Source organism: Cebus imitator, unplaced genomic scaffold, assembly GCF_001604975.1.
Source record: "Cebus imitator isolate Cc_AM_T3 unplaced genomic scaffold, Cebus_imitator-1.0 Scaffold658, whole genome shotgun sequence".
Lineage (NCBI taxonomy): Eukaryota > Metazoa > Chordata > Mammalia > Primates > Cebidae > Cebus > Cebus imitator.
The window spans coordinates 379587-406992 of NW_016107973.1; the positions used below are offsets into that span (position 1 = coordinate 379587).

General features: G+C 38.1%; 1 protein-coding gene and 1 long non-coding RNA gene across 10 annotated transcripts in view; both read left to right on the forward strand.

The window, feature by feature from the left end:
• The window catches only part of LOC119469451, a 90045-nt gene extending 82120 nt beyond the window's left edge, over window positions 1–7925 (forward strand). For both annotated transcript variants that reach the window (XR_005198266.1, XR_005198267.1), the window contains 2 exons: window positions 6215–6325; window positions 7830–7925. This is a non-coding gene — a long non-coding RNA (uncharacterized LOC119469451). The remainder of the gene's footprint in view (window positions 1–6214; window positions 6326–7829) is intronic.
• Window positions 7926–8353: 428 nt separating this feature from the next.
• LOC108295768 (ras-related protein Rab-40A-like) overlaps window positions 8354–27406 on the forward strand; it is a 73581-nt gene continuing 54528 nt past the window's right edge. For 4 of the 8 annotated variants that reach the window (XR_005198259.1, XR_005198258.1, XR_005198260.1 and 1 more), the window contains exons 1-4: window positions 17205–17350; window positions 18543–18733; window positions 22011–22091; window positions 22883–23023. The gene's annotated coding sequence lies outside the window, so the exon portion shown is untranslated. Of the gene's footprint in view, window positions 8458–13858; window positions 15125–17135; window positions 17173–17204; window positions 17351–18542; window positions 18734–22010; window positions 22092–22882; window positions 23024–27406 lie in introns of those variants that run through there. The other 4 variants (XM_037734727.1, XR_005198263.1, XR_005198262.1 and 1 more) reach the window with 4 other exon arrangements.

Sequence of the window (27406 nt, forward strand, 5' to 3'; positions counted from 1 at the left end):
TAGGTATTTAATGTTTTAAAATAGTCTCTGAAAGCTACTCTAGCTAAATTTACACATGCTCTGTTTTCATTATGATTATATGCACCAAATTCTGCAATTTTAATCTATTTCCATTTGGGTGCAAGTTTTGTTTAACAGCCTCAGATAGAATCAATTTTCATGAATGATCCATGTTTATATGAAAGTAGGTGTGTTGTTAATATTAGGCTTCACAATTTAGAATAAGTGTATCTGTAAGATCTGCCCTTGGAATTATGTTGCTGCTTAGGTGTTCTCTATAGTTACTAAATTTTTCTCCACCTGAACATTTTTGGATTATAGGAAATGTGGTAGAATCATCTATTTTTAAATGGTGTGCTTCTTCCTACTTCTCTTTGCATTTATTGTAGTTTTTGCTCTACGAATATTTTTACCACGATTGCATATATAAGTATTAATATCTCCCATCTTTCTTGTGAATTGTAGCATTTAGATTTATCAACTGTGCTTTTTTGTCTCTTTAAATCCATTTGGGTGTCAATTTTTCTCTCTTAATTGTCAAGATTGTAACCCTTTCTTTATATTGGCAACTGCCTAGCATATATTTATCGTTACATTTTTACCCTATCTGAATACATTTGTTTTATGTATATCACTTGAAAAACCATCACTTTGGATTTTGCTTGAATAGGCAATCTGAAAATAATTTTCTTTTAATAGGTAAGTTAAGCCAATTTATTGTTATCAATATGATTGATGTCTTTGGTCATTTGTGTTCAGTTCTGTTACATTGCTTTTAAACACAGAAATTGTACAGTGTTTCACTAGTTCATAGGTTTATTTGCTGTCTATATTTAATTAGTATTTAGAATCATTAATACATAAGATCCTTGATATGGAAGAAGTCTTAATAATGAGTAGAGAAATCATCAAAATATGTGGACAGATAATTCACATAAAATGCAATATACATAGTCATTAAACTTTCAAAAATTTACCAAATTACAATAAGTAAATGAATTCAAATTAATATCCTGGGCTATCGTACTGAGTGGAAAACAGAAGTTGCTGAAAAATATGTACAACATGATGATTTGGAGAAAGAACATATGTACATGAATATGTTTTGCACATATATAAAACAAAACATAATAGCAAGATCAGGTTTACTAAGGGTAACTAACTGTTCTAACAGTTAAAACATGGACATCTCAAAGAGATCAGTAGATTTGAACCATCAGGAAAAGAAATGTATTTATATTTATATAATGAATAAGCTATGGTACCGTTTCTCTTTAGGATGAGATACTGAGGATGGCAGAAATCAGTAAGAAAGTCATTGTTTTGTTAACTTTTAATTTGATATGTTCTTCTTTTACCTTCCCCTTTTCCTTTAATTTTTAGTCGACATGTAATGTACATATTTATGGGATACAAAGTGATATTCCCATATGTGTATGCAATGTCTAAGGAGCAAATCAGGGTAATTAGCATATCCATCCCCTCAAACTTTGCCATTTCTTTGTGTTGTAAACATTCAAAATCTTCTCTTCCAGCCTTTGAGAATATACAGTAAATTATAGCAGAACACCAAAACTCATTCTTCTTGTTAGCTATAATTGTGTGACAGTTAACCAGCTACTACTAAAAAAAATTTTTTTTTAATGAGCTCATGGAAATAGAGTAGAATTGTGAGTATTAGAGACTGGGAAGAGTAGGAGGCAGGGAAGGATGGAGATAGGTTGGTTTACTTTCCTTTTTGACTCCAGAATGGGAACCTTTCTTTGAACCCCAGAAGAAAGATATTACAGAATAACAGAGCATGAAGATGAGTCTGCTGTACAACAGACTGAAATCAAGAGTTCTGGGTCCCAGAAGCCAGATCTGTCCTTGCCTGCAGGATCATGGGAAGTGACTTCCCCTGTGCTGGTCTCAGCCCTTACACAGAAAATGATGGTATCCAAATGGTTAGGGATGGGGACTTGAGAGTCATATAGAATTCAGTGTATACTTGAGATCATTTCATCTGGTTTCAGGACATCTAGCAATGTCTACTGTCTAGATATGTGAGACCACATGCAATAAATACACAGCTTTTATGTATATAGATGTATATACATATATTCACATATTTTCTGTATGTGTATACAGAAATGCTGGCTGATCTGAACACATTTGCCCAATTCCAAGTGTGCATAGAAAACTGGGAATATTCGAAATTCCAGATTTTTTTCTTAGGAGCAAGAAGAAAATATGGCCCTAAAGGGGATTAATCGAGGGATGAGAGGTGGGAGTGGAGAGGATCTTGATTTGGATCTTTTTTTATTTAAGTGTGAGTTTCAACTTTTGTCAATCAAAGAAGGGCTTTTGTTGAAATAGCTTTACTGTTTCTCAAGTGTTCTGGAGAAAAAAATGACCCTGCAATCACTTTTTGGAATTGTCTTGATTTTTCTGCAGTTCAAGCTATATCAAATATAATTATATGTAGAGAATGTCATTGTAGTCTTGAGTGTATATATGTGTGAGTGCTGATACGTGTGTATTTTCTTTGAGTGTGGAAAATAATTCAAGCTGAGAAAATTATTCTCAAAGATGCATTTTTACAAATTTTATTTAAAAATTTTGTTAAACCATTAAAAACACATTTATATATATAAACTCACATTTATATAGAGAGAATATAGTGGGAGGAATGCACAAATATGTACTTTTTAAAGTTAAAGAGTGGTAAGATTGCCTAGTATATGTTTATCTCTGGAATTAACTGTATGTTTTATAATTTCTAAATTAATATGAATCATGTTTTAAATCAGAATTAAAACTCATACAAACATTGCATGTTAAATATTTCAGACATAAAAATTCAAAAATAGTGTAAGATACTGCTATGTACTCATATTAAGAAATAAAACATTACATATACAGTAGAAACTTACTTAGTCTTTTCTGATTGCATTAGCTGCTGTTTTACTTAGAGTAGTCACTAACAAGAATTTGGATATTTCATCCTTAATACATCTCATTGCAATTTTTAACATGTATATATCTCTACATGAAATGTGATCTTATTTTGTTGGATGTTTCATCTGTAGTTAGTGGGACATGTAATGGTAAAGAGAAAGGAAGAAACACAAGAAGAACAAATGCACATCCACATCTCAACAGTGTGACAAGTGTATATGCCTGCTTGCCCATGTGTATTTTCTTTCAGAGCTACTAAAATGGAAACACTCATTTTCTCAGTTTATATGCTGTAGGAAGCAGAAATGCATTCTGCAGATATTATTTTCATTTTAAAACTCTGATATGTTCAGAGTCTTCATTTTCCAATTGCTTCCTATCCCAAAATAATGTCTCAGTGTATCTGAAAATGAAACATTTTCCCATTTGTCTAGGCTGAATTTTTTGTCTTCGTTCTCACTGTTTCTTTTCTAGGCCTGTCCTCTACATCTAGAACCTAATCTGGGCCATGCTGGTAAAAGAAAACAGTATTTTGGGGGAGTTAGTTTTCATGTGTCCAGACCCAAATTCCTTGGTTGCTTTAGGGCTCCATTGCATTCAGAACTTGGACTAATTTTGTATTACAAGTGCTGGCCATGTGTATATTTTCCTTTCTTTTTGTTATTTTTAGTTGCACAAGGAAGGCACTTCACAGGCGTTTCAATTCACATGTGCTGATTGCTCCTTGGGCCCTGGGCTGGCTGACTGTGACTGAACTTTTACCCTGAATCCTTCTGTGTCATGATCTTCTTCTTTAATCCTAACAGCTATTTAAGATACCCATCATTCTGACCACTATTCAGATGAGGGTACTGCCTTTAGGGGAGTTATGTAAATCAAAGAGAAAACTTTGGTATCTTCTGATCAGCAGCTTACTCTGGAATACTCTATAGAGTTTTTTCCATTTTTCCTTAATGCCTGCAGGGTTCTGAATGCAGTAATCTTCCTCCAGGCTGACTGTACCCACTCCCTGTGGTGGTGTTCGATGTTTTCTTCTTTTAAATTATGAGCTGTATAGCTTTTAACTCAAATTATTGAAATTTAATACACTTTCTAAATAAATAAAAAGCCACTAAGAATTGTATTAAAACAAAGGAGAAAACATTTGCAAACCACACTTCAGATATTGGTTAGTATCCATGATTTATGAAGCACACTCTGTAACAAAAAGATTAGCAACTATTTCAACAGATAATTCACATACATACATGAACAATGAACATGTTAACTATGCCAAAACCATAAGAACTAAGAAGATACAAATATCAACCCTAAATATAATATAAAGTGGAAAAGGCAAGTTGCAAAAGAAGATGAGGACTGTGATTGCATTTTTGGAGAAGACTCTGTGTGTGGGGGGGTGGTGAACAGGATTGTGTGCACCTCACCTACAGGGACGTGTCTGAAGAGTATGCACCATACCAGGGACAACAGACGCTCTTAGGTCACAGCATAGAAGCTGGACCAGTGAGTGATAAAGGTTTATTCCAATTTATGAATATGCTTCTGTATATTGTTTGAAAATTTGTTTCAGGAAAATGTATATTGATAAAAATTTTGATAAAGAAAATACTTGTTAATAGATCGACAACAGGAATGTGTAACTGAATTCAGTAATTTGGAAAAGGATTCATTGTATTCAGTTTCGTGGGAAAACGAAGTAGATTTAAAACAGTAAATTGACTCTGTGTGTGTGTGTGTGTGTGTGTGTGTGTGTGTGTGTGTGTTTCTAGCTCCTCTAGCTCCATCACCCTAATACAGCTCACAGGTGCAGGCTTATCTTCAGTTTAGACCAGGCCTGGACTTCTAATCTCAGATTTAGATATCCCTTAAATATGCTTATTTTATAATTCATAAAAATGATGGATACAGGGGGATGGCTGTCTGTAGGTAAAAAAAGTTCTGCCTACCAAGGGCTGCCAGTGTGCGCTAGAGGTATCTCATGTTTCATCTTATGGATGCCCCAGAGTAGAGGATTTTACTGTCTTATTTTACACTTATCAATTTTATTCTGACAGAATTAGAGTTATTCTATATGTAAATTCATATGCTAGGTTTCAAGTGAGGAATATTTTTTCGCTCCTTGCAAACACATCTGTGGAAATATTTGATAATGGTGGTATGGTGGTGCCCCCTCGTGACTGAAGCCTGAACTGCAGCTTGAATATCACAGCAGGAAAGTGGGAGGGAGGGGTTGTGGCCCAAGCCCCCCCTACAGAGTTTTCTAGAAGTCTGAGTGAAAATTGGGCATCCCCAATGTGTAGGAATACTGTCAGCCTCCATTTAAAAAGTGGAACCTCTTACTATGTGGAAGAGAAAACTGTGTCAGAGGAATAAATATATTTTTAAATGCTTTGAGACAAATGGATAAATAGCTGGAGACCTGGGTAAGCTAAAATGGATGCAGATCTTTTATCATCTTTGTAACCCAAGTTTGCTCTTACTATAACCATCTTGTCATGGAAATATATGATACCATCTTAAAATACTAAAACACAAAAAAACTCACTTTTTTTTTTGGACTGTGTATTTCATTGTGTGGATGCCCTCAAATTTACTTCACTAGTATACTAGCAATGAAAATTTAGTTTCCTTACCATTATTTCTATGACCAAAAATAGTGTCCTTAACACCATGCTTATATATATGCAAATATTTTTGTAAGCATTTATTAAGTTCCTGAAAGTGTCATTTTAAAACCCTTTGAACTATAAAATTTTATGTTAATAATGACTTTAAAATACTATTACTAAATTATATTACTTATATACGTATAAAAATACCTGTTTCTCCACACATTAGAAATAATGTGAATCATTAATCTGGTATGCACGTCATCTCTCATCATTGCTTTCATTATAACTCGTTTTCGCTGCTTCTAGAATTCTATCCTATGGATGTGACATAATCAATTTTCACAACCCTATGTTATTCAGACTGTTCTGATATTTCCTATTATTTACACTGTGTGGATGGCATCTTTTCAGAGTCTGTGCACTGCTGAAGGGCACAATTTCAGGCACAGTTCCTGTGGCTGTTTGCAGCAGTGAGTTAAATGCGTCTTCCTTGAGTCTGGCAAGCTGTCTTAGGAGAATTATAACACAACATGATAAATGTCTCAGTTTGTGTGAGTGTGTGTGTGTGTGTGTGCATACACGCGTGCACCGCACACGCGCTGACAACCACATTTCCCTCTGCCATTTGTGTCTCATTTGGTCTCTCTTCCTAAATTCAGGTCCAGAAGTGACAAAAGATAATTATCAAGATGGCAGTCCTTATAACCAGATGCTTATCAACATTCTTCACTACATTCTGAAGATGAATTTCTACAAGGGAAATTGTTGATGTAAGTGGTGTTCACTCTTAGATATGTATTGACATAGTGGCACACATAGAGTTGGTGCCATTTAGATTCCCCAAGGGAGGCATGTGAGAACAGCCACAGAGGAGTGAAGAAATTAGTTATGCTAACATTCTATCATATAGGATGGCAGAGTTCAGGACCCACTTTTAAGTCATTGTCATACTTGAAAGATGTGGAAGTGATTAGATGACATCAAATTTTACACACAAGCACAACCTTATGTAGCATGAGGGGAAGGGGGAAGACGAATGATCATTGCTTGGAGTTAAACAGGACAGAGGCAGCAGGGCTAGGACACAGACACTCTTTAATATGCATTCATTTTTATATAAAACATGCGCCAGTTCTTTTGTATGAAAGTGGTCATTACTGTGGTACAACAGAAGACCGGAAAACCATATTTTTAAACAGCTTTCTTCCAATATGCCATAGAGATAATGAAATTTACCCATTTTAAGGGTAAATTTGATGAATTTAGTAAATGTGTAGAGTTGTGCTACCATCACCAGAATCAAGCTTTAAACATTTCCATTACCTCCAAAAACCCTGTTGTGCTTGAATACAGTTAATTCCTTCTTCAGCCTTGGCAATCACAAATGTTTTCTGTGTCTATGAATTTGCCTATTTAGATGCTTTATATAAATGGAATCATACAATATTTGGTCTTTATTGTTTGGCTTCCTTGTTATGATATATACTCAAGGTTCATTCATAGTGTAGCATGTGTCATAATGTCATTATTTCTAATGGCTGAAAAGTCTTGTATGAATAGACTACATTTTTTACCTATTTATCTGTTGATAGTCATTTGGGTTATTTCTAGTTATTGGCCAATATGAATGGCAATTCAACATACATTTGTGTTTAAGGTAGACTTATGTTTTCATTCCTCTTGAGTATGTACCTAAAAGTGGAATTGCTGGTAACTCCCTGCTTATCCATTTGAGGAACTGCCAGATTACTTTCATGACCCTGACAGTAATGAGGAGTGTAGGGTTAGCCAGTTGTTCTTATTGTGATTAGACAAGGGTTATGTGTTTTGAGAAAGAATACCATTGAGTTGAAGTGCCCTTCTTGTTACATTATATCTGGTAGTTAGGATGACTACTTCATGTCACTGGTGATGTTGAACTTCATCATTTAATTAAGGCGAGGTTTGCCAGGTTTCTCTAGTGTATAGTAACTATTTTCCATGTGACTAGAGAGCATGTGGAGAGAAGGAAAACACTCCCATGTTTCTAATTTTATGGTAAGTGAGTGTCATTTCTGTGTGGTGGAATGAGCGCCCTGATGGTGCTGGGGAAGGGAAGAAGGTGATTCCACCATTTCTATTCAACCGAGTCATGGACCCCATAAATGGAGTTTGGGATAAAGAATGAAGTCACCACACACCCCATTTTTTCCTGTTTCCCAGGTTTTCCTGTCCCCATATGTTTCTTGTCCCCTTGTCTGCATGAGAGAAGTGTGTTTCCTTTGCACTCCCAAGGGGCTTGATGAAAACCTCATACTGTCTGCTGTTCAGGACACTGGAGCGAGAGAGACCAGAGATTTCTCTGCATCTTGGTGCCAGACCCAACCAGTGACTGTGAGATGTCCTTGTCTCAGGGGTAAATCACTTCTCCTGCTAACTCACCTTGAAGAGTGGATATTTTTGTTATGTGGGAGCTTCATTGCTATGTGGTAGTGATGGTGAGGCACACAGAAGCAGGTAGACATGGAGTGCCTGGTGAGTGAGCCAACACCCAGGGCACAGGCTCCAGGACTTGTGTTAGCTGATCCAGCCGTCTCATCGTCTGGATCTTCCCATCTTTCTATCCTTTCTCAGGGTACTTCGGATACCTGTGTACATCCCACACTGTCACAAAGAGCAGGGGGCAAATGAGGTGGGGAAGGGAGCAAAGACAGAGAAAGGTAGAGGTGATCCCCGGAGGGCCTGCTGTTTTCTGTTCTCTTCCCTGTTCTTTCTTGTTCCACATGAGGTTACGTTTCTTTATTTCACCGTGCAGTTAACTTCAGAGACCTGGTAATCCATTTGAGCCCACAGCTATGCCTCATGGCCTAAAGGTCAAGATTTCATTTCCACCGTCCTTTTCCTCAATGTGAAGGGCTGTTGAGTAAGTACCCTTAGGGCACAATACTGGGGAAGTATAAAATTGTCATCTTCCAAATGGGAAGCTGCTGGTTCCATTGCGGGGAAGAGTAAGAGATGGAATCCCATTGGCATTCTGCCACTTATCTGGAGAGGGTCTTAGTCTCTGTGAGCCAGAGCTTGATCATCTGCAAGATGGGACTCACCATACTTGCTTCACACTGCTGTCCTGATAGGTAAATGGAATAAACCATATATTTTTATACTACTTTCTTAGTCCATTTAGTGTTGCTATAAAGGAATATCTGAGGCTGCACAACTTATAAAGAGGAAAACTTTATGTGGCTAACAATTCTGATGGTTGGAAAGTTCAAGATTGGGCATCTGCTTCTGATGAGGGCCTCAGGAAGCTCCCACTCATGATGAAGTCTGGAGGAGCTGGCTTGTGCAGAGACCACATAACAAAAGATGGGAAAGAGAGATGAGAGGTACTAAGCTCTTTTCAACAACAAGCTCTTGTGGGAACTAATAGAGCAAGGACTCACTCGTCACAGCAAGGATGGCACCAAGACTTTCATGAAGGATCCACTCCCATGACCCAAACGCCTCCTGTTAAGTCCCACCTCCAACATTAGGGATCAGATTTCAACATGAGGTTTGGAGGAGTCAAACATCCAAATCGTAGCAAACACTTATTGAATTTATTTCTTCTGAAAATGTTTCTGAGATGTCTCTAATAAGGTAACTTTGGGGTTATTTTGATATTTTGGCCACGCTGCCATGACCATTCTTGCACACATGCCAGGGACTCTCTGCAGTGCAGATTTGAGAGAGTAGCAGTTGATGGGGCCGTGCTTGCTTCTCTCATATACGTTCTCCAGTGTCTCTGCAAAGACAGTCTACCATTTTGTTCTCCTGCAGCAACATGTCATTCTTATGACTCCACAATTTCAATTTAAACAGGACACAGCATAAACACAAACTTACTCATCAGATTTTTTCATCAAACTCTAGGACTATTCACGGACAGATTCTGAGGCATAAAGTGGGACTGTTATGTTTGTGTTTAGAAATGTACATGTAAAATATGCCATTTATGTGGAAATAGAGGAAAATGAAAACTATTCTAACATTACAGTGATAGGATATTACATCCACAAATATTAACATTGGGAAGCGCATTATTACACAAATCTAGAGAAACAAGTGCTCTCATCTTGTAGTTGGTTGGGATATTCATTAGTAAAGAGATTTTAACTTTCAACTAGACAGTATATATTAAAAATACTCACTATTTTTTTTATTCTTTGACAAAGAATAACCATTTGTGGAAATGTATCTTCCAGATACAGCCTGGCAAGTCATTATCATGCATGTGTCCCCATCGCTGAGGGCTGAGCTGACCATTTCCCTAGCTGGTTTGCTACCTTCAGCCCCACTGTACTTCCCGACTCTGAGTTATCCATCCTTCCAACCAAACAGGAGAATCTGTCTCATGGCTGGATGCCGAGCCTTGATGAACCATATACAGAGCTTCTCCAAACATTGATATAGAGCAATGCTCAGGTTCCTACTCCCAGAGGCACCTGTAGAATTCTGACCTCATCACTATCCAAGAGAAATCTCTCTCCTCTTTTCTCTGTGTCCTTAGAACCCTTCCCCTTCCTGCCAGGTACAAGTAGTCCAATCCTTTCCTTAAGTTTCCACACAGGATGAAGGAAACACTGCATCTGCTTCCAGCCTTGCTATAAACCTTCCCTGAGACACGGGGAAAGGGGCCCAAGCCTGGTTTTCTGCTGGAAATGCAGGAAGGGTAAACACAAGGAGAACCGAGATTAAACTCCTTAACAGTATATGTCCTCATACTAAAGATCTGCCACCAGCAATTCAAGGTGCCCAGGCTGTCAGGTTCTGGCAGTAGGCCTGGTTCTGGCAGTGGGCTTGCTGAGCAAGTCTTTTGCCATCCAGCTGTGTGGTTAGGAGCACGTGCTTTGTTAGTCACAGACATCCATGAAGAAGAGAGGATACTGGTACCTCACTAGCAGGGCTGTCACAAGATCAAATCCAGACGCTAACATAAAGAAACTAGAGCTGGGCCCCTCTAAACACTTTGCTCCGTAAGTAGGAGCTATCGTTCCTCCCTGAAGCAGAAAACTCATCTATTAATTTGACCTGCCCCCACAGCCAGGGCTTCTTAACCAGGATGCACATAAGAGTCACCTTGATGAGCCTTTTCTAAACCCTCAGCTGAAGCTCCCTGGTTGGTAGAAATAGGACTTCTGCACAAAGGGCATTCAAGTCATTAAGCTGTAATAATATGGGCCTCAGAAAATGGATACATCAATGTGGTGCCAGCAGTGTATTTGAAAGTCTGTTTCCCCTTTATTTCACCAACAGTAAGTATTACCAGCTTTTGTCCTTTTTTTGTCTTACCTGCTCATTTTCCTTAGACTTGCCTCATTGAAAATGTCATGTTAGAAGGTAAATAAAACTTACATATCCAAAGGCTACACCCCTAGGGTTGCCAGATGTTGCAAATAAAAATACGAGATGCCCAGTTGAATTCAAATAAAATAATATTGCATGCCACATCCAGAGTCACTTATCCAATAGTGTGCGTGTGTGTGTGTGTGTGTGTGTGTCCACCTATCTTACCTATCTATCTAAATAGAGGGGTTGGGAAGAGAATGATTTATTTTCAGGAATTGGCTAGCATGATCACGATAGCTGGAAGGCCCAAATTTGCAGGGTGTGTTTGCAGAATGCAGACCAAGGAAGAACCAATGTTGCAGTTTAATTCCAAAGGCCATCTACCAGGAAACTTCCCTTTGCTTCAGGGGAGGTCAGTCTTTTTTTTCTGTGCAGACTTCCAGTTGATTAGATGGAGCCTATCCACAGTAGATGATAATCTGCTTTACACAATGTCCAGAAATTTAAATTTTAATCTCATTCAAAAACATCCTCAAAGAAACATCCAGAATAATGTTTGATGAGCTATCTGTGTACTTTAGCTCATCAAACCTCACTTTAGCCCAGCCAACCTGACATATAAATATAACCACCACACACTAAAATATTATTCATTATTTATCTGGAATAAAATATAAGTGAGTATCTTCTGTTTTATCTGGCTACCCTACCTATGGAGGACTGTGTGTCCAACTAAGGTGTTCCAGGCAAAACCCTAGCTGAGTTCCCAGGAGATACCAGCACCAGTCATCATCCATGTGAGTGAGCCTCTTGGATGTCCCAGATGTGTGGACCACACAGCCCCAGGTGACAGATACCCCATGAAGCAGAAAACACCTAGCTCAGCCCAGTCAATACACAGAATCCTGAGCAATAACAAATGGCTGTTTTTGGGGATATTGGTTAAGGAGAAATAGATATCCAAAACATTAGGGTTTTGGTGAGCTTTCTCACTTTTTCTGTGATCTTTTATTGAATAAGAAAGGGATTCTCTTATTCTTGAAGGCTTGATGGAACTTAGTTATAATTTTGACTATAATGTGAGTATTAGTTTATGTGTGGATAGAGATTTGTGGACATGTCATTGATTCCTACTTGACGAGATTTCCAATGGAAATTTTTACAATGTATAATTTTTCCACTACTATTTGAATTGGAACCTAATACCATAAGATGAGCCTCTACTACAGTCACATAAATTAAAGTACTGAGAGTGTATTGCTATAAACCACTTCATAAGAAAAACCTCAGAGGTTGGCTTAATGAGTAATCATTCCAAACAAAGGGTATTTCTTCATATTCACTAGTGTTTCAGGAAAGTGTCCTGAAATACTTTCTCCTGCTACAGGGATAGCCCTTGGCAAGGAAGTCAGTTTTCTTGAACACACATAAACAGGACTCCTTTAGGAGACATCAGGCTGCTATGCATTGCAATTCTTGGCATTTGTGACTGTCCCAATGCAGCACTGCTGGATGGATACTGTCGATTCTGGGGCTCATTTGTAGCCCAAGTGACAGCAAATCTAAGTCACATTCTCTAATATGACTTTTATAAGAAATAAAGCCCTTGTAGTTTTAAAAATTATATATCTTAGTTGGTTTAGTGCTAAGACTTGGAGCAGTGGATTACTTGGGGCGGGAGGCCTTAAAGATTCAAGCATTGTAAAGCAAGACCATGGGAATAGTTGAGTAGCCAGCAAGGCACGGAAAGAAGACTAGATCTGTGGGCCTATTGTAAGCTCCCCTCCTGTGGGCAGAGTAGAGTGAGTACCTCTGAAAGGTAGCTTGCTACCAAGAGTTTTGAAGGAAGGACTCCAGCTGAGCAGCATGTTTCTCCTGCCAAAGGAGTGTGCACAGAGGCTAGAAATGTTTTGGTTGTGAATGTCCATTCACATGTAATAAAATATTGGGATGGGGGATAAGGATTTTGTCAAGACAAACCATTGTATGATTGAATTGATTAGGTTTTTGCTTACTAAATAACTATATTATTCCAAGCCTGCTTCCCTGAAATAACTTAGAGATATCTTAAATGGCATATTTTGGTGTTCCTAGGTTGTTTAGTCATATGATTATAAACAGTCTCTCAGTTTTCTGCCACAGATGCCTAACTGCCTAGCATGGTGTGTGAGTTGTACACGTTCTCCCCCCCAGGGCTAGCTCCTTGTCAAGAGCCTTAGGATACCCACCTGGGTTTCTATGTCATGAAGATATTCCCTCAAGATTACTTTTAAAGCAAACAAAATTCCCGCCAACACAGACGTTTGTCCTATTATCGAAAGAGGGCAGAGTTCCACCAATTACCTGGGTCCCAGTCTAGTTCCTTGTATTAGTAAGTTTTCTCAGGTGGTGGTCTGAAGAGTGAAGGTTTTTTGCTTTCCAAGAAAGGCAATAGGACAGAGGGCTGTGTGTAGGAGGCATTTCCGGTGTGGAGGAGGCATTTCCTGTGTTGAGGACAAGCCTGTACATCTCAGTTGCCATAGAAACCAGACGTCATAAGAGTGACTGTGACGACTTTTCAATAGAGACCTAGGTGGCCTGGTGAAAAAAAACAGGATTGCCTTCAGGTGTTTGAGACTCAGCTGAAGATGTAGGGCTGAACTGCCCTGGAGTGTGGGAAGACAAGAGATCCCAACCAAGTCTCCTTGTTCTTGCTTTGGGACTCGGTGCCCTGGCTGTCTGGTGACAAAAAGAGGTGGGTCCCCCCTGGTCCCAGGGAGTGTGGTGTCCTGCTCCAAGGTGTCTCAGGGCTACTTCCCATGTAAGGGAGGGTTGTGGGAGGATGATACAGGCAAAGACTGAGCTTAGCATCCCATTCTGTATAATGGGGATAATTATGCTCACCCATAGAGTTCCTGGAACTTATGGTGATAAAGAGGTACAAGACCATAGCCCTGTGTTTATTGTGGAATCAGGAATATGTATGTAAATTCAGGCCTCTTTTTCTTCCTTTTCAGATTTGTTTTTAGGGGGTAGATAAGGAAGGAAGAAAAAGGCCCTGGTGAGAAACCCATTGTACCTTTTAGATATGACCACTACCCAATTTTATCAGTGTCATTGGTCACTAACCCAGTGCCTAGTATGGTACCAGGCACAGAGTTACTCCAAGAATGTACAATAATGGCTGGATTCTCTTTCTCCCTGTGCAACTCTTCATGCATGTGACTGAACTTATACTAAGTGTCTGAAGGAGGTTAGTTGTGAGGATCTGGGACATGATGGGTGCTGAAGCTTCTACTCCAGACTTGAAGGGGAGCAGTCCTCAAGAGACCCCTGGCACTTCCCTCGCTGGTGAGATATGATGCCTGATTCTAATGAGTTCATAGATCTGAACAAAAGCACGTTGTGGAATAGCTCCTGTGAGGTTCACAATATAGTCCAGAAGATGAGAAACTACTCTTTGTTGTAACCATGACTCCCATCTAAGAGATGCCTTACTTTATCATAAAGCAATGAATTGTTCACTTGAGGAAGGAACTTGATGTTTAACATGTATTTGCAACAAATTTACATATATTTTCTGCCTTTATGAATACTTATCAGTGATGACCATGTATTTCTCAGATGGGTGCTGAACTATACAGTTAGAAGGTTGGAAGATCTCCCTAGCAATTTGTGATTATACTATGCATTCTTCCGTGGTTTCCATATTTTTTGTCTATTCTGTAATTAAATTTTCTAGGAAGCCAGAAATTAATTAAGTGCTACCTAAAAATATTAAAATGTGAGGTACAAGAATTTGGCATTTTCCAAATTAATACTTGCAATGTAGTTTGCCCTATTATAGTGATATCCAGCTATGTCCTCTAAGATAACTAGATTTTTCTAAATATCGTTATTATTTCCCAGGACATCACAATTTCAGTTCTGTAGTACCTGGCCTACCTACCTTTCCCGCTGCTTTGCCCCCAGGTAAACACAGCATGTCTGTCACAATATATTACTTTACATGTCCAGAAATATATTTAAATGGAATCATAGAAGTGGTTTCTTTTTTTAAAATCAACACCTGGCTTTTTTCATTCACTCTACTTATTTTTATATTTATCTACTTTATTGCATTTATCTATTGATATAGTTCATTCTTTTTGATTGCTAAATACTATTCCAGTATACAACTATAGCAAACATTTCATTATCCATCCATTTGTCTATGGACATTTTGGTTTTTAATTTGAGGCTCTTGTAAATAAAGCTGCTATGAACATTTGTGGAGAAGTCTTTTTGGGAAAATATATGTTATCTTTCAAGGGCCAATACTTAGGAGTTCAGTGCCTGGATCATGTGGTAGAGGTAAGATTAACATTGTAAGAAATGGCCAAACAGCCAAACTGTTTTCAAAGTGGTTGTACCACTTTTCATCCCAACCAGCAGTGTATGAGGGTTTTGGCTTCCAGAAAATTACCAGTGATTGGTATGGTCAGTCTTTTAAATTTTAATCATTCTTCTGGAATGTAATAGTATCTCGCTGTACTTTTCATTTTCTTTCCCTAATTATTAATGATGTTGAATATCTTTTCATGTGCTTATTTGGCATATGTATATTTTCTGTAGTGGAGTGTCTTTTCAATTCTTCTGTCCATTTATTTATTGGAGTGTCTGTTTTCTTCTTAAGGAGTTTTGTGAGATTTTCTGTATTCTGGATATAACTCCTTTGCCAGATAAATAATTTCCATTTTCTCCCAGCCAAGGGCTTGTCAACAGTGTCTGTGGAAGAGCAAAGTTTTTAACTTTCAGGAAGTCTAATTTATTGATTTCTTCACCTACAGATTGTAGTTTTGTCTCACTAATGAAGTCTTTACCTAGCCCAATGTCACAAGGATTTTCTCCTGCATTTCTGATAGAAGTCTTACAGTTTTAGGTTATTTATACATATATATACACACACACATATATGTATATGTATACACATATATATATATACAAATATAGATATGTGTATATATATACACAAATATGCATATATACACACGTATATATATATTTATATATACATATGTATATGTATGTATACATATATACATGTATGTGTATATATGTATGTATATACATAGGTATGTATATACACATATATTCTCATATATATGTATATGCATACACGTATGTATACATGTATATGTGCGTGTGTGTATATATATATATATGATCCAATTTGAGTTGACTTTTGTATATAGTATGATATTTGGATCACTGTTTGTATTTGTGAGTATAGATAACCACTTCTCCCAGCACAATTTGTTGAAAAATACTATCTTTTCTCCACTGAATTGCCTTTGCATCTTTGTCGAAAAACAATTATCCACGTAGGTTTGGTCTATTTTGGATTCCTTATTCTGTCTCTTTTATCTGTTTTTCTACCTTGATGCCAACAGCGCACTGTCTTGATTACTGTAGATTTGTAAAGAGTCTTGAAGTCAGGTAGTGTTTGTTCTCTAACTTTGACCTTTTTTTCAAAGTTGTTTGTATCAGCTAGATCTATTAAACTTTCACATGAATGTTAGAATCAACCTGTCAGTTTCCTTTTTAAAAGTTTGGTAAAAGTTTTATTGAATTTATATTAAATTTATAGATCAGATCCGGGAGAATTGATATCTTAACAATACTAAGTCTTCTGACCCATGAACACAGAATGTCTTCCATTTATTTAAGTCTCCTTTAATTCTCTCAGCAGTGTTTTGTAATGTTCAGTGTACAGGTGTTGTACAATTGTGGATAGATTATCTATAAATATTTCATACTTTTTGAAGCTACTGTAAATGGCATTATTTTTAAATACAATGCCTAATTGTTGTATTTTCTCTGAACTATTATATTTTCTCAGCAGCCAAATAATTAATAATAGCTGAATATTTTTTTGGTTGAAAGCACAGGCTATTTTCTGATGGAAAAAGTATTTGAAAGATGTCTCAGAGATACTCTACAGGGGTCATCTCCAGAAAAATTAATCATTAAAAGAGCATAGCTCAGTAGCTTTCAACTTTATATGTGTGCTAAAAATAAATCTGTTGAAATGCAAGGTTTGCAGGGATTTTTGTTTTGTTTTGTTTTTTATTTTTTGGTTTTTTTGACAGCATCTTGTTTTCCTGCCCAGGCTTAAATAAAGTGGTGTGCTCATGGCAGCCTTGACCTCCCAAGTTCAGGCAATACTCCTAAGAAGCTGGAACTCCAGGTGCATACCACCACACCTGACTAACTTATTCTTTATTTATTTATTTATTTATTTATTTTTTGTAGAGACAGAGTCTCATGTTTCCCAGGCTGATGTCAAACTCCTGGACTCAAGTGACCCTCCCACCTCAGCCTCCCAAAATGTTGAGATTAAAGGTGTAAGTCACCACGCCTGGCCAGGTTCTAATGTTTTACCTGTCCACCCACCCACTCAGTAAATCTACATCAATGAATTCCTGGGATCTGGGATGGTGAGAGAGATCAAGCATGTATGTATGTGGGTATGTATGTATTATGAATGTATATATCATTGAAGTTGCCAGCAATGTTTATTGTAAGGGATAGTTGAGGTTAATTACCATGCATCATATGAGTCCTATTTAGTTATAAGCGTATATTAGGAATACAATCAGGGTGCTTATTCGGTTTTTTTCCAGCTCTTTTGGGCAAGCATGGTTACCATGATGACTCAATGACCGCTGTGAGATTTGCTGGTACAAACTGAGCATTTATTATTTTTACCTGAATCGCTTACAACTATGAGAGTTATCAAATGTTGCTTTTCTAATTCTGTTGTTCCTTCTAGAATTATTACTAAGCACCTGTGTGTTCTCTCTCTCTGGTTATTCATAATCATTGATTATGAATAAACATTGGCCAATATCCTAATGTTTTTCATGACTATATGCTTTTAATGTATTGGATAATTCAGTGCTCAGAACACACTTATGAGTTAAATACTCTTGCAAAATTCCATTTTACATATGGAAAACTGAGGGATAGAGAGAATAAGGACTTTGCCTAAGACTGAACAGTTAGGGAGTGGGACAAGTTGAACTTATGTCCAGTGCATCATGCTTTAGAGCCTGGGAAAATGTGAAAGCTCTGTTGGTAGGTGAAAGAAGCAATCTGCAAGCATGCATACTTTAGGAGCTCATTAAAAGTAATATTCACTATGTTAATATATTTATATGAAACCTAGACCTAGTAAGAAATGGGTGGATTATGACTTTGGAAAGAACATTCATTGCAATCCAGAGACAGAAGCCATAGGGCAATGGGATGATGAGTGGGAAGTGAAAAATGTTAACAGAGGATGTAGAAAACTCTTTTTGGTACTTCAAATATGGAGGAGGAAAAGGAAAAGGGAGGGAGAGACAGAGACAGGGAGATCTGTAGCCTGTAGCTGAATGGGTGATGAGGGGGTCCAAGGAGGGATTTTTTTTTAAATCTTCAACTTCTTGAACTTGACCAAGTTAAAAGTTAATGTGAAAAAACTTATTTCAGAATTAACCCTTGAAATTGCCCACATATTTATTTCCTTTATGCTTTTATATCACATTAGAGCTCATAAGGCACCTCCAAAGGAATAGAATGGGTTTTGAGTTCAATACATATGTAGTTATTACCTAATGAAAGAATAGACATTTTGTGTGAAGAAATGCTAGTAACTCTTGGATTTTTATCTCTCAGGGAGGCAGCAGATGGCTGAAATTCTGATGTGATGTAGCTGCTTAATGCACGATCTGAAAACCCCTGCACTGGTGATTTTGGAACAGGTCTAGAATATTTCAATAAATATATTAACATACCAAGAAGTGCAGGAGCAACCACTGGGCAAATACAAAACCTTACATCCCTGGTGATGTCTCTGAGCTGAACAGGTAAGTTCAAAGACATGCCTGTCTTCCCAGTGTAGGAAACTAAATTTGGATTGGCTCAGAATCATGACGTTGAACAGCTCTTAGGAGGTTCTGATAATACCCATGAAGTAGAGAGACTGCTGTCTACAAAACTTTGAACTCAAGGCATATCACAGGGACATTTGCTTTCTTCAACTAGATGTCTGTGTTCTCATAAAGGGGGAGCAATGAGAAATGATTTTTCATAATGCCTGCCTTAGCACTGAGGCACAGCCACTGCCTAGTGCTGTGTCCCATTTAAAGGCCATTTAAGTCCCACTCAATGCCATATTCTCTCAAGAGGTTTCCTCATTTACCCATCAGACAGCTCTGTAAGGATGGTATCATCAGTCCCATTTCACAGATGACTAAGCTCAGGCTCACAGAGCCTAAGACACCTCTCCAGGTAAGTGGCAGGATTTGAATGAAATTCCATCCCTCACCCTCCCTAGAAGACCCTGAGTAGCCTCCCTCTTAGAAGATGGGCTTCTGGGCTTGAGAAATGGTGAGATTCCACCCTCCTGCTATTGTGACCCCATGAGTCTTTACTCAACAACTTTTCTGGGTGAAAATGACAGAGGTGAGATCCCATCCTTTGTGTCAAGAGACCTGTATGTAGGGACACATGAATTGGCTGATGCCTAAAGTGGTGAGTGGGCTCAGGCAGAAGCTCAAGTGTTGGCCTTGAGACAGGTGAGTGTATATATGTATATATCTATATCTTTCTATCTGTATATATATGGAGTTTATTTTTTGGACAGAATCTTGCTTTGCCATGCAGGCTAGAGTGCAGTGGCACATTCTCGGCTCACTGCAGCCTCCGCCTCCTGGGTTCAAGCGATTCTCCTGCCTCAGCCTCCTGAGTAGCTAGGACTAAAGGCGCATGCCACCATGCCCATCTAATTTTTGTATTTTTAGTAGAGACGGGGTTTCACCATGTTGGCCAGGATGGTCTCAATCTCCTGACCTCATGATCCACCTACCTCAGCCTCCCAAAGTGCTGGGATTACAGGCGTGAGCAACCGCACCCAGCTGGGAGTTTATTAAGTGTTAATTTACACAGTTACAAGGTCCCACAATAGGCTGTCTGCAAGCTGAGGAGCAAGGAAAACCAGTCTGAGTCCCAAAACTGAAGAACTTGGAGTCCAGTGTTCAAGGGCAGGAAGCATCCAGCATGGAAGAAAGATGTATGCTGGAAGGCTAGGCCTGTCTCTTTTTCACATTTTTCTGCCTGCTTTATATTCGCTGGAAGCAGATTAGATTGTGCCCACCAGATAAAGTGTGGATCTGCCTTCCCCAGCCCACTGACTCAGATGTTAATCTCTTTAGACAACACCCATACAGACACACCCAGGATGCATATTTTGTATCCTTCAATCCAATCAGGTTGACAGTGTTAACCATCACAACTACTTTAGGCAAATGCACTCTATATTTTATCTCCTTTAATCTCAACAGCTATTCAAGTTACCCACAAGAATAACCACTGAATTATGACCGTTATTCAGATCAGGGTACTTTATGGGAGTTTCTGTAGATCAGGGAGATAACTTTGTTGTGTCTTGATTAGCAGATAATTCTGAATTATTGTGAAGTTTTCCCCAGTTTGTCTGTGTGCATCCTGGGCTCGGAATGATCTAATCTCCTTGGGCACTGCCATTACATGTTCCAAGGCAATTAAACATTTTTTTAAAAAAAGAATTATGATCCATGTGGTTTTACGTCAGAAGATTATTTAAACTGAAAAATTCTAAATAAAAAAAAGGAAGAATTGTGTAAAAACTCTGGAAAAATCCTTGCAAACTAGAGTTGAGATATTGGGTTAGAATTCATGCTTTGTAAAGCACACTAACAAAGAGTTTTGCAAATAATTTCAACCAATGTCAATTAGATACGTGAACAACAAACACACGAACTATGCCAAAACCACGAAAACTAGTAAGATGCAAATATAAAGCCTGAGAAGAATATTAAGTGGAAAAGATAGGTTGCAAAAGAAGATGAGGATGTGATTCGACCTTTGGAACAGACTTAGGTGTGTGTGTAGGTGAACATATTTCTGTGCATCTCACCTTCGGAGACACATTTCACAGTATACACCATTCTATGCACAGCAGACACCTAGGAGTCAGGGATTGTGAGCTGGTCCGGTGAGAGATACAGGTTAATTTCAATTCATAAATGTGTTTTGTATATTGTTTTACATTTTATATTCAGGAAAAAGTATTTTGATGAAATATTAAAAACAATATGCTGTGAACATACAAGAGTATGGTGCACATACATTCCTTTAAACATTCATTTATTCAATTTCCTGGGAAAATAGATTTTTAAAAAACAAACGGACTCACACACACGGGTGTGTGTGTGTGTGTGTTCTAGCTCCTCTACCTCTACCACCTCAAATATAGTTCACAATTGCAGCATTATCCTCAGCTCAGACTGACGCTGTACTTCCAATCTCAGATTTAGATATCCCCGAAAATGTCCTTTTATAACCCAGAAAAATTATGGACACAAAGGGATTCCTGTAGGCATGTCAAAAATTCCAGAAAACTGGCCAATCCCATTAACCTCCCAACCTCAATCCCTCCCTTTCCCCTGGGGAGCTCACCGGTCAGCTCTCACAGTTGCAATCCTGGCTCTGGCCACTAGAAGACATCACAGCCATCTTCACTTTTTTTTTTTTTTTTTTTTTTTTTTTTTAATGAAAAGGAGTACATTTTACAAAGAGTAACAGATATTATAACATGGTTTGTTCATGGAGATACCAGTTCTGTTTGGAGTATTCGTGTATATTTTAAAGTGGTTCCATTTGCTGTCAACCCCAAATCTACCATTATATTCGTTGATTCATCTCTTCCCTTCTCAGTGTAGGTTGAGGTTTTCACACTATAGGTGGGTCCCTTCCAGAGAGCAGGGCGTTCACTCTCCATTATCCCACCCCTGTACAGGCTTCCTGGACCTTCTGCCACTGTCTCCTACTCATCCCCTCTCCAGGACACTATAGGCGCAGCCATCCAGACCTGCCCCTTGTGCCCTCATCCTCTCTCAGTCACCTCTCACCTACCCTGATGCTCCCCTAAGATTCTGTCTTCCAGCAACAGCTAAGGAGTGTTAGACCTATCTGGTGTTTCATCCTATAGATGCCCCCAGTATATGTATTTACAGTCTTCTTTTACACTTACATTTTTTGACAGAATGAATAATTCTGTAAGCTGAGGTTTAAGAGAAGTATTGTATTTTTTACTCCTTGCAGACATGTCCTTGCAGAAGTTTGATAATGATGGTACGATGGTGCCCCCTCGTGACAGAAGCTTTAACTACAGCTTGAATATCGGTGAGCAGGAAGGTGGGAGGGAGGGGGCTGTGGCCCATGTATACTCTACAGAGCTTTTTGGAACTCTGGATTGAAAAAGGAGGCATTCTAGGTTAAAGGGGTACAGGAGGTCACTAGATAGTTCAACCTCTTTCTATGCTGAATAGAAAGCTGTATGTGAGAATAACAGAAAAATCCTTTTAATTTCTGTGGAGATGAAAATATACTGTCTACATTGTTCAACACAATAGCTACTGGCAACTGTGGCAGTTGAACACCTGAAACATGATGAATGTGACTGAGGAACTGAACTTTTAGTTTCATGTAAGTTTAATCAACTTAAATGGCCGTATGTGGACAATACCTACTATATTGGACAGCAGTGGCTCAACACATTTTTCTGAACCTTGCTTTCTTCACTTAGCAATATATGCTGGAAGTCATTACGAAGGAGTAGAAGGGGGAGCTCTCATTGCTTGTTTTACCTACATAGAACTCTGGGATGTAGATGTACCTTAGATTATTTAATCAATTCCTTATGGTGGACATCTGTCTCATTTCTAGTCTTGTCCTGTTATGAATTGTTCTTCCAGGAATGGCCTTGTGTTTACGCCTTTTGTCTTTTTTAATTGTATCTTTGGGGGCACATTCATAGAGCTTGCTGGCCCCAGAAGATAATATTATCTGTGCTGTATAAAATAAAAGATTTGAAACAGAGACGATCTGGAAACATAGCAACAAGCAGTGAATGTTGTTCCTTCTCATTATTATTTTGATTCCATGTACTTTCTGGTCTCCTATTTTCATTCTAGTGTGACATGGTAAATAAATTCATTGAGCCCCAGCAAGAAGGAATATTAAAGAAGAGCAAAGAATAGTAGCTGGACAGAAGATGGGGGTCACTGAACCTGTATCCTAGTTGCCAGACCCGTAAACTGACCACAGGACCTGGGGTGAGTCCTGTTCTTTTGTTGGCTTCTAGTCTAACACAGAAGGATATTCAATATAGGAACAGTGGTTAGCTGTGTGGGCTTTGGTGTGAGAAGGGCTTGTATTTGAGTCTGGGGACTATCACTTGCTGGTTGCATAATCTAGAGTAAATAATATATCTACCATGTATCTTATAATTGTTGGCATTTTTATTATTATTTATTTTATTATTATTATTGCACCATTCATCCAAAGGGTGAATGATAGGAGTCAGGATTACACTGTCAAGTATTGCAATGTTCCATGAAACATTGTTTTTATAGCTGATAGAGTCTTTGACATACAGATTAAAGAATGTCTGTAGAAAGTTCATGAACAGACCCATATATATATATAACATTTAATATGCAGTATAGATATAGTATTTCCAATCAGATGCATGGTTCAAAAATTGGGGTTGAATTAGCTGGTAAAGTTCATTAAAAGGCAAAGTTAGATTAATATCTTGTCATTTAATCAGAATGATTCATCCACATATTAGTACTTTATATAAAAGTTCAGATAAAAGTAGAAATGAAAATAGAAACCCAGAATACCAAATTCCATATATAGAGTGATGACGGTATGTTTATCCATTACATTTGCTTATATACATGTACAAAAAAAAAACAATTAAAATAGCATGATGTAAATTTCAATAAGGATAGAAATACTGACAATAAAAGAAAAACTTCAGCCAGATTAAATTTAAAAGAATTTCAGCAATGAACAATTGATGAATCAGGCAACACCCAGAATCACAGCAGATTCATGGAGACTCCAGCATAGCCACATGGTGGGAAAAGATTTATAGACAAAAAAAGGGAAATTATGTACAGAAATTGGAAGTGAGGTACAGAATGGCTGGATTGATTACAGCTTGGCATTTACCTTATTTGAACACAGTTTGAACACTCAGCAGTATACGAATGGCTAAAGTATGGTCTCTGGGATTGGCTAAGACTTAGCTATTGTTAATAGGCACATACTCCTAAGTTATGTTTTCAATTTTGTCTGACTATTAAGCTAGGTTACAGTTGATCCACAAGGACTCAAATATAGAAGCAGTCCTTCTCAGGTCATATTTAGTTTGCTTTAATACTGTGTATTAATATTTTTTAATTTCTACACTTGACTCTGTTAAACATTCACAAGGACAAGCATGGAATACATTTATGATAAAAGTATAGCTCCTAAAATATGTTACTTAAGAAATATATCCAAGAAAAACGTAGCCATAAAATTAATCCAGGTTAATCTTATACCTACTTTAGTTTTTCTTTAACCCCAGGTCCCACAGGCTCCCATCTGGCAGTAGATTTATGCCTTCCTCCTGAGGTCACATTCCTTTTTTTTTTTTTTTTTTTGTGCTTTAGGTTCTGGGGTACATGTGCAGATCATGCAGGGTTGTTGCATAGGTGCATACATAACCAGGTGATTTGCTGCCTCCATTCCCCCTTCATCTATATCTGGCATTTCTCCCCAGGTTATCTCTCCCCACCCCCCATTGTCCCTCGCCTAGCCCCTCCCAACTGACCCCAGTGTGTGATGCTCTGCTCCCTGAGTCCACATGTTCTCATTGTTCAACACCTGCCTATGAGTGAGAACACGTGGAGTTTGGTTTTCTGTTCTTGTGTCAGTTTGCTGAGAATCATGGTCTCCAGATTCATCCAAGTCACTACAAAGGACATGAACTCATCGTTTTTTATGGCTGCATAGTATTCTATGGTGTATGTGTGCCACATTTTCCTTCTTCAGTCTATCATTGATGGGCATTTGGGTTGGCTCCAGGTTTTTGCCATTGTACACAGTGAACATACGTGTGCATGTGTCTTTATAATAGAACGATTTATAGCCCTCTGGGTATATACCCAGTAATGGGATTGCTGGGTCAAATGGAATTTCTATTTCTAGATCCTTGAGGAATCACCACACTATCTTCCACAATGGTTGAACTAATTTACACTCCCACCAACAGTATAAGAGTATTCCTGTTTCTCCACGTCTTCTCCAGCATCTGTTGTCTCCAGATTTTTTAATGATTGCCATTCTAACTGGCGTGAGATACCTCAATGTGGTTTTGATTTGCACTTCTCTAATGACCAGTGATGATGAGCATTTTTTAATGTTTCTTGGCCTCATATATGTCTTCTTTTGAGAAGTATCTGTGCATATCCTTCACCCACTTTTGAATGGGTTTGTTTGTTTTTTTTTTTCTTGTATATCTGTTTTAGTTCTTTCTAGATTCTGGATATCAGCCCTTTGTCAGATGGGTAGATTGCAAACATTTTTTCCCATTCTGTTGGTTGCCGGTTCACTCTAATGATTGTTTCTTTTGCTATACAGAAGCTCTAAAGTTTAGTTAGATCCCATTTGTCTATCCTGGCTTTTGTTTTCATTGCTTTTGGTGTTTTAATCTTGAAGTCCTTGCCTATCCGTATGTCCTGGATGGTTTTGCCTAGGTTTTCTTCTAGAGTTTTTATGGTGTTAGGTTTTATGTTTAAGTCTTTAATCCATCTGGAGTTAATTTTAGTGTAAAGTGACAGGAAGGCATCCAGTTTCTGCTTTTTGCACATTGCTAACCAGTTTTCCCAACACCACTTATTAAATATGGAGGCCTTTCCCCATTGTTTGTTTTTGTCACGTTTGTCAAAGATCAGATGGTTGTAGATATGTGGCGTTGCCTCCAAGGCCTCTGTTCTGTGCCATTCGTCTATGTCTCTGTTTTGGTACCAGTACCATGCTGTTTTGATTACTGTAGCCTTGTAGTATAGTTTGAAATCAGGTAGCATGATGCCTCTGGCTTTGTTCTTTTTGCTTAGGGTTCTCTTGGCTTTGTGGGCTCTCTTTTGATTCCATATGAAGTCTAAGGTGGTTTTTTCCAGTTCTTTGAAGAAGGTCATTGGTAGCTTGATGGGGATAGTGTTGAATCTGTACATTACTTTGGACAGTATGGCCATTTTCACAATATTGATTCTTCCTAACAATGAGCATGGAATGTTTCTCCATCTGTTTGTGTCCTCTCTTATTTCCTTGAGCAGTGGTTTGTAGTTCTCCTTGAAGAGGTCCTTTACATCCTTTGTTAGTTGTATTCCTAGGTATTTTATTCCATTTGTAGCAATTGTGAATGGGAGTTCACTCATGATTTGGCTCTCTGTTAGTCTGTTATTGGTGTATAGAAATGCTTGTGATTTCTGCACGTTGATTTTGTATCCTGAGACTTTGCTGAAATTGCTTATCAGTTCAAGGGGATTTTGGGCTGAGACGTTAGGGTATTCTAAATATACAATAATGTTGTCTGCAAATAGAGACAATTTGACTTCCTCCTTTCCTAATTGAATACACTTTATTTTTATTTCTTGCCTAATTGCTCTGGCTAGAGCTTCCAATACTATATCAAATAGTAGTGGTGAGAGAGGACATCTTTGTCTGGTGCTGGATTTTAGAAGGGATGCTTCCAGTTTTTTTCCACTCAGTATGATATTGGCTGTAGTTTGTTGTAAATAGCTTTTATTATTTTGAGATATGTTCCTTTGATACCTAGTGTATTGAGAGTTTTTAGCATAAATGGCTGTTGAATTTTGTCAAAGGCCTTCTCTGCATCTATTGAGATAATCATGTGGTTTTTTGTCTTTGGTTCTGTTTATGTGGTGAATTACATTTATAGACTCTTATGTTGAACCAGCCTTGCATCCCCGGGATGAAGTCTACTTGATCATGATGGATAAACTTTTTGGTGTGCTGTTGCAACTGGTTTGCCAGTATTTTATTGAAGATTTTTGCATCAATGTTCATCATGGATAATGGCCTGAAGTTTTCTTTTTTGGTTGAGTCTCTGTTGGGTTTTAGTATCAGGATGATGTTGGTCTCATAAAATGATTTGGGAAAGATTCCCTCTTTTTGTATTGTTTAGAATAGTTTCAGAAGGAATGGTAAGACCTCTTTGTACATCTGGTAGAATTCAGCTGTGAACCCCTCTGGACCTGGACATTTTTGGTTGGTAGGCTATTAACTGCTGCCTCAACTTCAGCCCTTGTTATTGGTCTGTTCAAGGTTTCAGCTTCTTCCCGGTTTAGGCTTGGGAGGGTGCAAGTGTCCAGGAATTTATCCATTTCTTCCAGGTTTACTGGTTTATGTGCATAGAGTTGTTTGTAGTAATCTCTGATGGTAGTTTGTATTTCTGTGGAATTGGTGGTGATATCCCCTTTTACGTTTTTTATTTCATCTATTTGATTTTTTTCCCTTTTCTTTTTTATTAATCTGGCTAGCGGTCTATTTTGTTGATCTTTTCAAAAAACCAGCTCCTGGACTTACTGATTTTTTGAAGGGGTTTGAATGGTCTCTATCTTCTTCAGTTTTGCTCTGAT